The sequence below is a fragment of the Bremia lactucae genome, linkage group LG14 (assembly GCF_004359215.1).
Source record: "Bremia lactucae strain SF5 linkage group LG14, whole genome shotgun sequence".
Lineage (NCBI taxonomy): Eukaryota > Oomycota > Peronosporomycetes > Peronosporales > Peronosporaceae > Bremia > Bremia lactucae.
In genome coordinates this window covers 2,239,951-2,254,216 of record NC_090623.1, presented here as the reverse complement: position 1 = coordinate 2,254,216, position 14,266 = coordinate 2,239,951, and positions in this window count along the sequence as shown.

Genomic DNA, 14,266 nt, shown 5'->3' with positions numbered 1-14,266 from the left:
CCCCTGCAACATTCAACAGATGTGTAACAAATCCGTTGAGACCGGTGCGAGAATTCGCACCGAGTTATTTTGACGATGTACTCGTCCATATCCGGGCCATGGACGGAAAGACGGACGTGGAAGCTCATAAAACTTACGTTCGTCAGATTCTTACACTTATGCGAAAGGATAAGTTGTATGTAAATCTCAAGAAGTGTGTATTCGCTGCAAGCGAAATACCACTTCTTGGGTGCATCGTCTGTAAACACGGCGTGCGCCCTGATCCCGATAAGGTCAAGGCAATCACCGACTGACCTGTTCCAGTCGATGTCAAGGGACAAGGAAATTTCCTTGGTTTAGCGGCGTACTTGCACAAGTACTCTAGCAATTCTGCAGAGATGACAATTCATCTCTCTCGTCTCTTGAAAAAAGACGAGAAATGGTTATGGAACGCTGATTGTCAGCGTTCGTTTGAAGGTATCACGTAATGCTTGATGCGATCGCCCATCTTGACGATTGCAGATCAAGACAAACCATTCCATGTGGTCTGTGACGCCAGCGATTTCGTAATCGGCTTCGCGTTAATGCAATACGATACAGACGGCGCGGAGCGCGTCGTCCGTTACCAAGCGCGTCAGCTGCAACCAGCTGAATGCAGTTACCCAGTGCATGACAAGGAACTCCTTACTATAAAATATGCATTGGCTCAATTTAGGGTATATCTCCTCGGGGATAGGCCGTTCATCGGATATATGGACCATGCGTCATTACGCACGGCCGTAAACAGCCCACACCTTTCGCAAAGAATGGCGAGGTGGCTAACCTTCTTCGCGGAGTATAACTTCTCCGTCGATTATAAACCAGGAAGACTTAATGTCGTCGCTGATGCGTTATCACGCCGAATCGATTTCGAGTCAGCAGTGCACTCCAATAGTGAAAATAATCTTACTGTTGCAACACTCACTACGAGTTTTCCGTCATCAACCTTAATTAATGACATAAAGAAAGCCTACAAAGAAGATAAGGACATCCTATGCTTGATATATCATTTGATTAATTCATCCGATAAATCTTTTAAAGATCTACCGGCTTTATATCGATCGTCATCCGATCGATACACAACACGTAACGGCTTATTGTATTACACAGCCGTTACCGGCGACACCCCACGTGTCGTCGTCCCGACTCACAATGATTTGCGCTTGCGCATCATGTATGAGTGTCACGATGCTCCAACAAGTGGACATAGTGGACGTGAGAAGACTTACCTCACGGTAAGTCGATACTTTTACTGGCCCCGCCAGTATCAGTTCGTGCGCAAGTACATAAGTGCTTGCGAGGTATGTCAACGGGTGAAGCCAAGCCCTTCATCCCGTGCACCTCTTCAACCTCTACAACTTCCGGCAGAGTGTTGGCAGTCCGTATCTATGGACTTCGTCTTCGGATTTCCCGAAGACGAACACAAAAACAATGAAATCCTTGTTTTTGTAGACAGATTCAGCAAGATGGTACACCTTGCTGCGGTACCAGAGTCAATTACGGCTCCGGGTTGTGCCCGTGTCTTTATCGACACGGTATTCAAACTCCATGGGTTACCCCGTGAATTGGTTTCGGATAGAGATCCGAGATTCACGGCAGAGTTCGGGCAATCCGTGTTCCGATCTCTAGGAACACAGATGACTATGTCTACATCCGACCGCCCAGAAACGGATGGTCAAACAGAACGCGTAAATCGCGTACTCGAAGAGATACTTCGAGTTACGCCCAATCGTATCCAAATTGGAGCGAATTTTTACCGATGGTCGGTTCGCCATCAATAATTCGGTGCATGCGTCTACAACAAATACACCGTTCTTCGTGAATGGCTTGCACCATCCATACTGAAAAAGACAAAACAAATGAGTTAGCAGAAGAATTTCTGCTAACTCGAAAATCAATAATCCGTTTCGTTCAGGATTCCATTGCTAACGCAGTGGACCGACAGAAACGGAATGCAGACAAATTTAGAAGAGCAAATGTTTATTCAATTAAAAGTAATGTTCTAGTGCTACTCTCTTCGGTAAGCTTACCTAAGCAATTAGTCACTGATGTGGGTAGCAGTAAACTACTACCCAAGTTCATTGGGCCTTCCGTGTACTGCATCGCAGAGGCAATGCGTTCACAATAGAATTGCCACGTAGGATGCGAAGTTTTACGTTGGTCGGCTTCACCCGTACCATCAGTACGCGGCTTCTTCCGAGGACGGATTTGACCACCCTTTTCAAGAATCTATAAAAGATTCTTGTGATCGCGAACCAGATTCTCATGTTGAACCTGAAGTTTCTCATGCCGGTTCCGAATATCCTCGAAACTACAATGAGTTGACGACAGCTCATCGCGAACAGCATGATATTCCCGTTCGTTTTCCAACATGGAATACGCACTCTTCGAGCGGTCTTCCAATCGCTCGATATGGTGAGCCTGCACCGCTTTCTCGAACGAGCGACGCTTGCCGCGCTCGTGGTCAAGTCCCTCCTTTAAATCTTGGAGAAAGTGATCGATTTTGTCGATCCTCGACATTATATCGGACACACGGTTCGGATCTAATTCTCCCTTCTCCACCACAACCATTCGTGGATTCCCACGGTGATAAACGTTTCCTTGTGATAGGTATCTAGAACCACCGTGATGTGAAGGGGAAGCGAACGAATTATCTTGTTCGCTGGCGTGGTTATCTATCTTCACATGACAGCTGGGAGCCTCGTTCCCAGCTAATTGCTGACGTTGAGGGCCTCGTTCGTCAGTATGACGAGACTCATCCGATGGTTCAGAAGGATCATCGGAAAATACGCGCCCCTGGCGCATGTAAATCGATTGCAAAACGTCAATTGCCGGAGCTGCTGTCGGCTCTCCATGCAGCATTCACTGCTTGCTGGAAGCACGGAAAGGTACCAGCCGTTGCAGAGATCGCTTCGCATGTCGCGCTCCAAAAAAGCGCGCCTGAAGCAACACTTCGTTGTTCGGCGGGTGGTATCACGCATCGCAAAAGAGATGCGAGCCCTTCCTCAGGGCGAAGAAGGGAATAGACATCCCCTTTTACCCTCTTCGAGTTGTCAACACTACACGGACAGGGATCACCCCACGTGAGGCATGGAAGTCCAGCCTCACGTGACAACCGATGCAATTGATATTTTGCACCGGTTGGAGTTCTTTTCTCAAACTTAACACGATTCGCGTTAAATTTTTGAAGCCAAGCTTCGCGTCCAATGTCTTTAACATTGCGAATGAACGCACTCCAAGCTTGCATAAGCGAGACTTTATCTCGCTTATTATTGCCACTAAACCATCGATGCTTAAGAAAAGCCCGATCGAGACAAAAATCTTTCTCAGCGCGAAAGTTCTTCGCGCTGGGATCAAGGCCATGTAGCTTTGTCGCAATAAATAAGAAATATTTATTTTGAGGAGTAGTCTCTCTAGACAAGGTATTGATTAGCCGTTCTGGCAAAAGCCACGGCTTCTTCTCAGGGGCGAGATGAGACATTTATAGTCTTCACTCCCCAGAGTAGTACCCACTGAAGCAGGGGTACCGCAAGAATGTTTATTAGATGGCTTACGCCTTCGTCATCACCTTGCATGGAAACAGGTGCAGGTGACCGTACGGGAGACGGAACGGGCGATGAAGGATCATATTCCACGTCGCATCCAATAGAGTACTAACTCGTCTATCAGAATGAGCCCTCGCATTCGAAAGCTCATAGTCAGCCGCCTGACGTCTATCAGGCGACTGTTCTATTCTCCCCGAGTCGGCCATTTCGTCCGACTCGCATTCGAAGTCGACCTCCAAAGAGGGGTCGTATTCACGTGGTGAATCACCACGTAGACCCGCAACATCTAGTGTTGCGCGAGTAGAAGATACTACGGCAGACGTTCCGTCTGCCGCACTATCAGCACCCCGCATGAATTTGTTCTTCATGCGATGCAATTTAAAATAATGCTCCTGACCAATCAAAACATTTTTAAATTAAGTGGTCACATAGTGACCACTCCATCCAATGACAGTCAGAGTGATTGTCGTTTAAGGGAGGGGTGATGAAACAGGGTGTATCGTTTCATGGAATTAACACTTAAAGGCTGTTTATTTAATGTATTTTTTAAAAGGTAGATAATATTTGGAAGATATTACCTTATAAAGTCATGTTCAGAACTTTTATCCATAAATAGGTATAGGCCATTACACAATTTATACCGCAGACTAATAAGCTGTAAACATAAACAAAGAGAGAGACAGATAAGATTTCAATTGCATGTTTAGTATTACTTTAAAATTAAGTTAGCATTATCAGATAGAAAGAAGAAATACATAGTTATATTAATACAGTTTCATTTAACCCTCTTTAAGTTACTTGTCGTTAAGAGTAGTCTTCCTCTGCACGTACTAGTGTACGTGAAATAACGTTAGGTACCACTCGCAACTGAAGTAGTGCGAAGTGGACTTGTACTGAAGCAGTAGAAGTCGTAGTGCCCGTTACATCCTTACTCTGATAATAGCGAAGGTGAGATGCCTCGATGACTGCACGTACACTGACGTGCGGATAATGTTACACATAGCTATGAAGTTTTAGCTACTTCTAACGCTCAAGTATAGAGAGAAAGTAAAATCTCTGCTTTTAATGTTTTAACAATTTATTATGCATAGCGCCTCCTTGCGCACCGCTCAATCGTGTCTTGTAACGATAGTCGTGGTTAAATTCTAACAACCAATGAACAGAAACTTTGTTATTAGATGATAATAGTATTTGAAGGGAATCGCTATATTCACACCCTAATCAACATACCTTAAAAGTTACACACTTTATATTTTGAACTTGCAGTACGAGGAAGGTTGGTAGGGCTAATTGAGGCGTAACTGTAACGGGGTGTCCGGCTACATGAATATGGCTTCCTTTTAGAGGAATAAGTAGCTTATTTTCTATGAGAGGAATTAAGCAAATAAGATCGAAATTGTCATCTTTATTAATTTTTTCCTAATAGTTTTTGATATTACCAAGTTTGGTTATATTGATGCAATAAGACATTAGCTCTATTGATTGGTTGATTGAGTCTGAATCAACCCTGACAATCGTTATAAGACACGATCGTGGTGTGCAAACGATACTTTGGTTTAAAGAGATCACATACCACCATCCGTCTAAGGGTACCCATGGTGACGCCGACCGTGGGTCGAGCGTGGTTAATTCGGGGTTGACGAGGAAGGCCTCCGACACCATGATATAACTTTGGAAAGCGATGGATATCACGCGCGTAACGCGAGCCCTACAGCGTAAGCTTCTCCAGAAGGTACAGTCTAAGTTTCAGCCTCTGGTAACCCTAGCGATATTTCGAGTCAACATGGTGGATACCCGAATTCAGTCGCGAGGCTTGACTTTCGAGATCCGCCTTCAGCAGCGCTCAGCGCATGCTACCGCAAGGAGGTTGAAAAAATCGCCGATTCGATCCGGCTGTGCCTGCACTAATTGATGCTGTTGGAAACCAATGCTTCCTTGTTGGAAGATTGATTGTCCACCGCTCCGTGTGCAGCAGAAGCTTTTAATCCTCATCCAGTGGAGAGGATACCGAAGAATTTCGAACGAAGTATCAGTCCTCTGTAACCCGGTGGTCCTTTTAGCGAACATCATGGAGATCAAAAGTCAGTCGCGAGACTAGGATTTCAAGATCCTCCATCCGTCGTTTAGCAGCGCTCAATGGCTGCCGCGTGTAAATTGGCGAAATCGCCGGCATATCACCGATGCCACCTCCATCCGAATGGCCTTCTTCGGACGAAAAGAGTGCGTCGCTTTTAAAGCGCGGTACTCTATATGCATATACCTATTATGGCATCTATGGTTCGTGGATGGCTCAGGGGGAAATCACTTGGTCGTGTTTCCAGATCCCGGTCGTGTTGCATTTGAATGAATCGAACGACCAATACGAAGCAAAATTCCTGCGCCGCTATCAGCCACATTCCAATGTGGCGAGACCGCGGTCGTAGAGACTTAACTTCGCCCGGGTGGATGTAAAATAAATCATGGGTGGTACTGTAACCCCTGCTTCTTCTCATGACGCCGCTCCTGCTAGTCCTTTCGGAATTAGGAGCGACAACTGGTGCCCCTTCTTATAAGCAGAAACCAGGCCCGGTACGTCGACGCGCACCGCGTTGACCGGTTTTCAACAGTCAAAACGCTTTAAGTATCCTCTCCACTAAACGAGGATTTGGTGCTTCTGCTGCACGGAGCGGTGGTCAACCAACCTTCCGACAAGGAAGAGTTGGTTCATATCAGCATCCATCAGTGCAGGCGGCGCCGGACACGAAAGCGTGCCGTTGGTGGAGCTTTACGCTCACGCTCTTCTGCTTCAGACCTATTGTGAATGATGGTGTTGTGGTTTTACCCAACTGAGAAGCAGCCGCACCTTTATGGGCAGCGCTCTCATGAATAGTCGCTGCGATAGCTAGCGCAGAGACGATACAGTTGCTTCGTTGACGTAAGGCAAGTTGGCCTTCGCAGCTTTAGACGTCTCCATCTTAGGAGCAATGAGTGCAGTTTTTATGGGCAATAAAGCGCCAGTATCCTTCCTCATTTGCTCGCCAAACTCAACATTTTTATGAGGTGATGGCAGCGTGTCGACTCATTGCAGTCATCTATGAGCGACGGATCTACATCATCACTGTGAAAGTAGACTGGACCATTCAGCCCAGTTAAACAGCGCGACAGCTGCAGCAGCTGTCGGCAATGTAACTGTGGCACTGAGCAACGGCAGCGTGTAAACGCTGCGCGTACGCTTCGTGCGTGATTAAGAGGGCACCTTTGCAGTCAATTCATAATCTTTGCCTCTATTAGGTGGCATATTTGGCGCCGTGTAAGTGCACATAGGTCGCTAAAGTTATCGCGATGACTAGAGCAGCGCGTAAAGCAGCTCGCGGTCCCTCGTTCCTCTTTGACGAATTTGCAAAATGTCAATTCGTTTTTATGTGGGGAAGGTGTAACGGGCAAAGTTGCCTCAAGTTACACAATCCCCGTTAAGTACACTTTGTTTAGTTAACGGGATGGTCAATTACTTAAGTGAAGTAATAAGACCCACCACTTGGGAGTGGTTCACATTGTGAACCACCCGTGCAAATGTGATGCACCCGAGGGCATTCACATTATCATGGATAATGGCTAGCGTCATTCAAGAAGCGAAGTGTTAAAAATAATACGCTCGCAATACATAGCAGTGCATATCTACAGAGATGGCATTTATGATTGATTTAGTGAGGTTTAATATTGAATACGATTAAACATAAATAGTTTGAAAATAACTTATCAATTGACAAGTGCGGGAGGGTGAGCCTATAATTTAGGTCTACAATTTATTGGCCCAATGTAACGCAGTTTCGTAGTACCCCCAGGTAGTACAGAAATTGCATCTTTAGGTAAAGTAACAAAAATTAATAGTATTCATCTCCAGCACAAGAGCGTTCATTATTTTGGCGACCATTTCGGTCAGCATATTCTTTTTGTTTATCCTGTGCGCTTGTCATCGCGTCACGGACTTTTCGTGTGATGGCTTATTGCTCATCCACAAAGTATTAAGCCTCGCTCACGCTTTTATGTTCCAACTCGCCTATGACACCACCGAGAGGTCGATTTAAGGATGTAGTTGTGAATAACGAAACATCGTTACGGTTTGGAAGCACAGGCATTCCTTGCTGTGGCGCCATACTGACCACTGCCAAACCGGCAGGGTCATCATGGCAAGTATCTGTCTTTGAGATGATACTCTCGCTGGTCATCGTCATAATGATGAAGCTGTGTCCCTCTTCCTCACTGAGCGTAGTGGGGATACCTCCTCCACTAAGACTCGGGCAGCGCACAAATGAGACTGGCGTCCGAGGATAGCGCAGTCCGCTTATTTATAGCAGCGTCTCATCCATTGTGGCGTGAACATTGTAATCCATAGCAAGCTTCACAAAGAGCAATTGTTTGCTCCATTCCTTTTAGAGTCAAAATCGTGCATAATTCATCCGCCACGATCCGATCGGGACGATCTGCTCGCCATCAGTCTGGGAATGATCAGTGGTCGACATGTGGATCTTGCTACCTAGCAGCTCAAACACATGACGCTAAAAACAGACGTAAAATGTGAATCCAGGTCCGATATTATTGACTCGACAACCCGTGTAGCTGGTATACATGATCCAAAAAACAAGAAGGCTGCCTCCTTGTCTGTGATCGATATTTACATGGAGCTAAATGCCCCATTTTGCTCAATCTGTCTACAAAGACGATGAGCTCCGTCCGATTCTTGTGGTCAGGCGGCATGCCAAAATGAAGTCCAGACTGACCAACTTTCACCAATTAGTTATAATTGGCAGGGACTCCAATGGCGCACTGCTGAACAATGCAGGCTTAATGCGCTAACAGGATTCACAGGAGCGAAATTTGGCCACCCAACGATATAGGTGTGGCCACCAAAATTTCTCTCACACTCTAAGCAGGTCTTTTCACGGTCCAGATACCCATTCGATGGTGCATCATTGAGCACGTGAAGTATTTTAACTTGAGATCTGTGTAATGAGCAACATAGATTCTCATGGATTACAATGTGACAGCTGATGCCATAAAATGCCATCGCTGTGGCTAAAGTGACTTAGCTTAGCCTTCAGGTGCGACGGAAGGGAAACCTTCGTCCACCGAAGTGATCGGACAGCAGGCGACAATCTTCGTCCTGATTGAGGCTGTTCTCAATTTCGGAGGTCAATGAGTCGTCACGTGGTAAATCTTCGTGGCTGCCGATGTTGGCGACTCAACTAGTGCTTTAGCACAAAACATACTTTCCTGGTGTCTTGCCTCGAAGTCTGGTCTACGCGATCACGCGTCAGCGAAGACATTCCACTTACCCGGCTTGTATTCAGCTTTGAGATTAAATTTAGAGAAAAATGCAAGCCATCTTGCCATTCTAGGTGAAAGGTGCAGTGCGTTTATTGCGGTCCGCAATGATGCGTGATCCGTATAAACCACAAATGGTTTGGTGCTTAATATGTGCACTCGAAAGTTAACAAAAGTATACTTTAATGAAAGAAGCTCTTTGTCATGCACAGGGTAATTCAGTTTCGCGGCTTTGAAAGTCGATTTTGATTAAAAACAATTCGGTCAACGCCGTCGTCATCCTTTTGCATGATCGCGCTGCCGATTGCAAGAATGCTTGTGTCGCAGACAATGCTAAAGGGTTTATCTGCGTCTGCCAATGTCAAGATCGGTGCCTCTACAACAGATTGCTTCACTGACGTGAACGCATCTTCTTGTTCTTTCAATTAAACTCATTTTGCGTACTTTTAAGGAGGTTAGACAATGGTTTTGTTTGCTCAGCATAATTCTTGCTATGTTTATGCAAGTAATTAGCGAGCCCTAGGATCGGCGAAAAAAGATTTCACATGCCGTGGAATTGGACAATTTTTTACCGATTTTACATGGTATGGGTCTGCTCGTACACCATGTGTACCTACGATGCAGCCCATCCCAGGTATCTCGAGACCCCTATGCACACTTTTGCAAGTTGACGTACAATTGGGGGTCACCCAGTGTCTGAAACACAGCGTCCCAATGACGCTTGACGAATCTATTTCGGTCAGACCATCTTTGGCGCTACTATGCACCAATGACATCGTTAAAGTAATGGGCCGCATAGACACGATGCTGACCCATCACGTGAGCCACCACTCGGTTGAATGTCACTGATGCGTATTTTTAACCTTTGGGTATCACAAGCTAATCACAAGCATACCGCTTGGGGTGCTCATTGCCGTTTTGGCTACATCGGACTCTCTTTGTGTACCTGATAGGAGTCAACTTTAAAATCCAACGCGGAGAAAGATGCTTGACGTTCCCAAGGAATTCAACAGAATATCTTTCCGCGGGTTTGACGTTTGCGCTGGTATGGTTGCCGTGTTCACCTTATTGCAAGCATGAACCACGCGCCATCCGCCTGTGGCCTTACGCACACAAAAGGTCGGGATGCAGTAAGGCAACTTGGTCTCACGCACTTCTCCCGCCTTGACTCGCTTGCTGAAGAACCCATCGGTATAATTGACTTCTACTTCTGGAAACGGGCATTGCCTGGTCACACAATACTTAGTGCCACGTTCCAAATCATTTTCGTGCCCGAAGCCCCTAACTGCTGGTAGGCGGCTCGGCACTTCTTTTGGGAACACATCGCGATGTTTCCGCAAAAGTTCAAAGAACGGACTGTTTTCTCAAGGCATCCAAATTTGAGCAGCAAACAGTTTTTTGTCCGTTTCTAGGACGCTCTCGTCCATTGTGGACGACGAGCAACAGTCCACCGAGTTCTCGTCTGGAGCTAATGTGACTATTTCGTGAATCTTTTCATCCTTGAATTCGGCAAGGAACAAACCCCAAGACATGTCCGAGATTTACTACCTCCTCGGCAGATTTCAAGCCGTGCTGGAGCACACCAACAGATGATGCCTCCGCTTATTCATCTTTCACGGCTTCGAACACCTCATTTAAGGGCCCGTCCTCTTCGATTGGGACCGATCCAAAGGTCACTCGTTGGACGTGCCTTTGATCGTCCTTGTCTATCGGGTACTCGTTCTCCGAGTGACCGCGACATTTGACTGGGAAGCGGATGCCGTTGCTTTCCTGGCTAACGCACCCCTTCCAACCGCTTCAGGCTTTAGAATCTGTGCCTGTTCCTGCGACGAATGACTTTTTGTCAGCTCGCTGTCAACTGCCACAGGATTCCGGCTCCGCGCAGGTTTACTGGACGCATGACTTTTGTCATCATCGTTTCCGCTTCCTCATTCTCCACGAGCTGGGCCTGAGGAAGTTCGAGTTGAACTTGCCTTCAGTTTTAGTGACTTGTTCTATAGAAAGAAGGTCACGGTGCTATGTATGAAGAGTCCGTATGACCTCATCCCTCCAACGCACCATGGCATGCCTAGGATGAGGTCATACGGACTCTTCATGCCTAGCACCCAAAACTTCTCTATACAGAAGAAGTCACTTAAACTAAAGGCAATTTCAACTTCAAATCCCTCAGACTTTACGAGCGCGCCTTTAAATAAACGAACGGCAGCCTCTTCTCGCTTGCCATCCTGGCAATGCGACTCAAACATCACCGATTTCTGTTATAGAGCCCCAAATATTAGTGATGCATTTGAATCCACTAGCAGGGTCATCACATGGTCATAGCCTCGTACTCGAATACTAATGACCAGCAAGGTTAAGGTCCGAAATTTCGAGACCTCAGGGACTATGCTACCCATTTGTTCGATGAACTGAACTTAGGGGTAGCTTCAGAGTCTGTGTCAGTAAGGCATCCCGCTTCTACTGTGCTGCTGTATTTTTTGAATTCTCAGAGGTCGATGCAGAACTCATGCGTCTGCACGCTGGTTGTCGCCGTCACTTTTGGGGGAAGAGAGTCCTCTTGCTGAGCGACTTTACCCCAGCAGGGACCCTGGCATAGCAGCGAGCCATCACAAGGCGGCGCTTGCCGCATTTTAAGCAGACAACGTATTGTCCAATTCTATGGGTGTGGCATCCGATTTCTCACCCGACGACTTAACCAAGCTGTCGCCGAGGCACTGTTGTAGGATTGCTCCTCAATTTAGACAATTTGGGTTGCCTCTTCCATCGTCGACGGCATCTTTTTGAAAAGGGCCTGTTGCGATGAGCCATGCCGTCGTCTGTTCATAAACGTGGGCACCTTAATGCGTTCCGGTATCGGGCCCACACTTATTAACGCCGATAGTGAGCACATCTTCTGCGCATATTCTTGCAGGGACCGCTTCGCCTGTCGCGCTCCAAAAAATCGCGCTTGAAGCAACACTTCGTTGTTTGGCGGCTGATACATGGCGCGAATCTTTGTCTAAAAGATTGCCCATGATGGGAACGCCTTAACGTCCGCCATAGGCGCCGAGCAAGAAAACGCTATAGCCTGCCATCCCATCATTCAGACGTACTCTCGACGAACTTTTACATAAATTATGTTTTTTTTACCGTGCAAATGCTACGTGGCGTAGTCTACCATCAAGGTGTCGTCCTTGATGAGATCTTCCACTCCACATTGCTCCACGACAAACAGCCAGTGGACAATCGTGTGCGTTGCAGTCCCATCGAACTTGGGCAGGTCCATCCGAAAGTCTCGGCTGATGCGGCCGGGCGGAGAGCATCTTAACAGTCCTGTCGAGAGCCTCGCTTTGAGCCATCTCTCGCCTAAGCACATCCTGATTCTGAGTGGCAGACTCCGCCGCAGCATGGGTATGTGTCTCGAACGCGATCCTCTGCTCTCCGAGCTTAACGCCTCAAACTTCTCCGACTGGGCAACGTGTTGCTCAAGAGGACTTCTTAAGCGCCTGACCAGGGCTTGCTCACCAAGTCTATGCGTTAAGCGCTCAGCCACCTCCCAATTATGTTCGGAGAGGTGGGAAAAATGAGCCTAATCGATATTGAGGCTCATCCTCACTGACACGCTCTGAGAGACGGGTTGTTGGAAGAACTACTAAAGTACCGAGTGCAAGTGGGCGCTACTTAAAGCTGGCACGCTCTACTAGCACACGCCTTCTGAGCTTAGTGAGAAAGCGGTTAACTGTTCTCCTCTCACGTACAGTAATGTCGTTGGTGGGCGCCTAAGCAAACTCACCCAACGAACTCGAAGCCTTAGTCTCAGTGACGTCGCGGGGGAGGTAATCCGTCCCCGAGTGCACACTTATGATTTAGGAAGTAGTTTTCAGACCGCTTTAAACATGCAATATTGCCCCTATAAATTATACGCTCGCAATACATATCAATTCATATCTACAGAGATAATATTTATGGTTTAGTCAATCATAAATGGTATCTCTGCAGATATGAATTGATACGTATTGCGAGCGTATTTTCTAAATAGCATGTATCTTGAATGACGCTAGCCGTCGGCCCCGTTATGTGAATGCCCTCAGGTGCATCACATACGGGTGGGTCTAAATACTTCACACAAGTAATTGACCATCCCTTTAAGTAGACAAAGTGTACTCTACAGGGATTGTATAACACAGGGCAACTTAAGCCTGTTACATCTCGTGTAGCATTATGTCGCTAGGGAATGATATACCTAAGTCGCAGAATGCTAATTTTATGAGCTTGTCTAATGGAAAAGATAATGCACTATGTATCCGCACATAGCGACGCGGAAATTGTTTTGAATGGAAGGCTGATTGGATTCGTCAATCCTCTAGAATCTATTGCATCATTGGCGAGCCCTTCAAGACTTTTAAAAGAAGCGACCGAGTCTGGGGTTGTACCAACATTCTTGGGTTATTGTAACGGGGCACACTACGACTTGTACTGCTTCAGTACAAGTCCACTTCGCACTCGAGTGGTGCCTTACGTTATTTTACGTACACTAGTACGTGCAGATGAAGACTTCTCTTTAAGGCAACTAGCTTAAAGAGGGTTAAATGAAAACTGTAGTAATATAATCAAGTATCTCGTTTTTCTATCTGTTAACGCTAACTTAATTATAAGCTTATACTAAACATGCAATTGAAATCTTATCTTATCTGTGTCTCTCTTTTGTTTACATCTACAGTTGATTAGACTGCGGGATAAACAGATATAAAATGGCCTATATCTATTTATCGATAATATTTCTGAACATTACAATTTTAAAGTAATATCCTTTCAAATATTATCTACCTTTTGGATAATATATTAAGTAACAACCTTTAAGTGTTAAGTTCATGTAACATTACACCCCATTACATCACCCCTCCCTTAAACGACAATCACTCTGACTGTCATTGGATGGAGTGGTATCTATGTGATCACTTAACTTAAAAAAGATGTTGATTCGTCAGAACCATCATCATTTTAAATTCCATCGCATGAAGAACAAACTCATGCGGGGTCTTGATAGTGCTGCGCCTTCGGCTGCGGTTCGTGCAGCCGCGGATGACGAACTGGTATCTCTTACGGTAGACGTTCTGTCTGCCGTAGTATCTTTCACTCGCGCAACACTGGATGTTGCGGGTGCACGCAGTGAATCACCACGTGAATACGACTCCTCTTTGGAGGTCGACTACGAATGCGAATCGGACGAAATGGCCGACTCGGGAAGAATGGAACAGTCGCCTGATAGACGTCAGGTGGCTGACTATGAGCCTTTGAATGAGAGGCTCATCTTGATAGACGAGTTAATAGTTTGTTTGGTTCCGACGATGAGGATGATCTCTCTTCGCTTGTTCCGTCTCCCGTATGGTCACCTGCACCTGTTTCTGTGCAAGGTAATGACG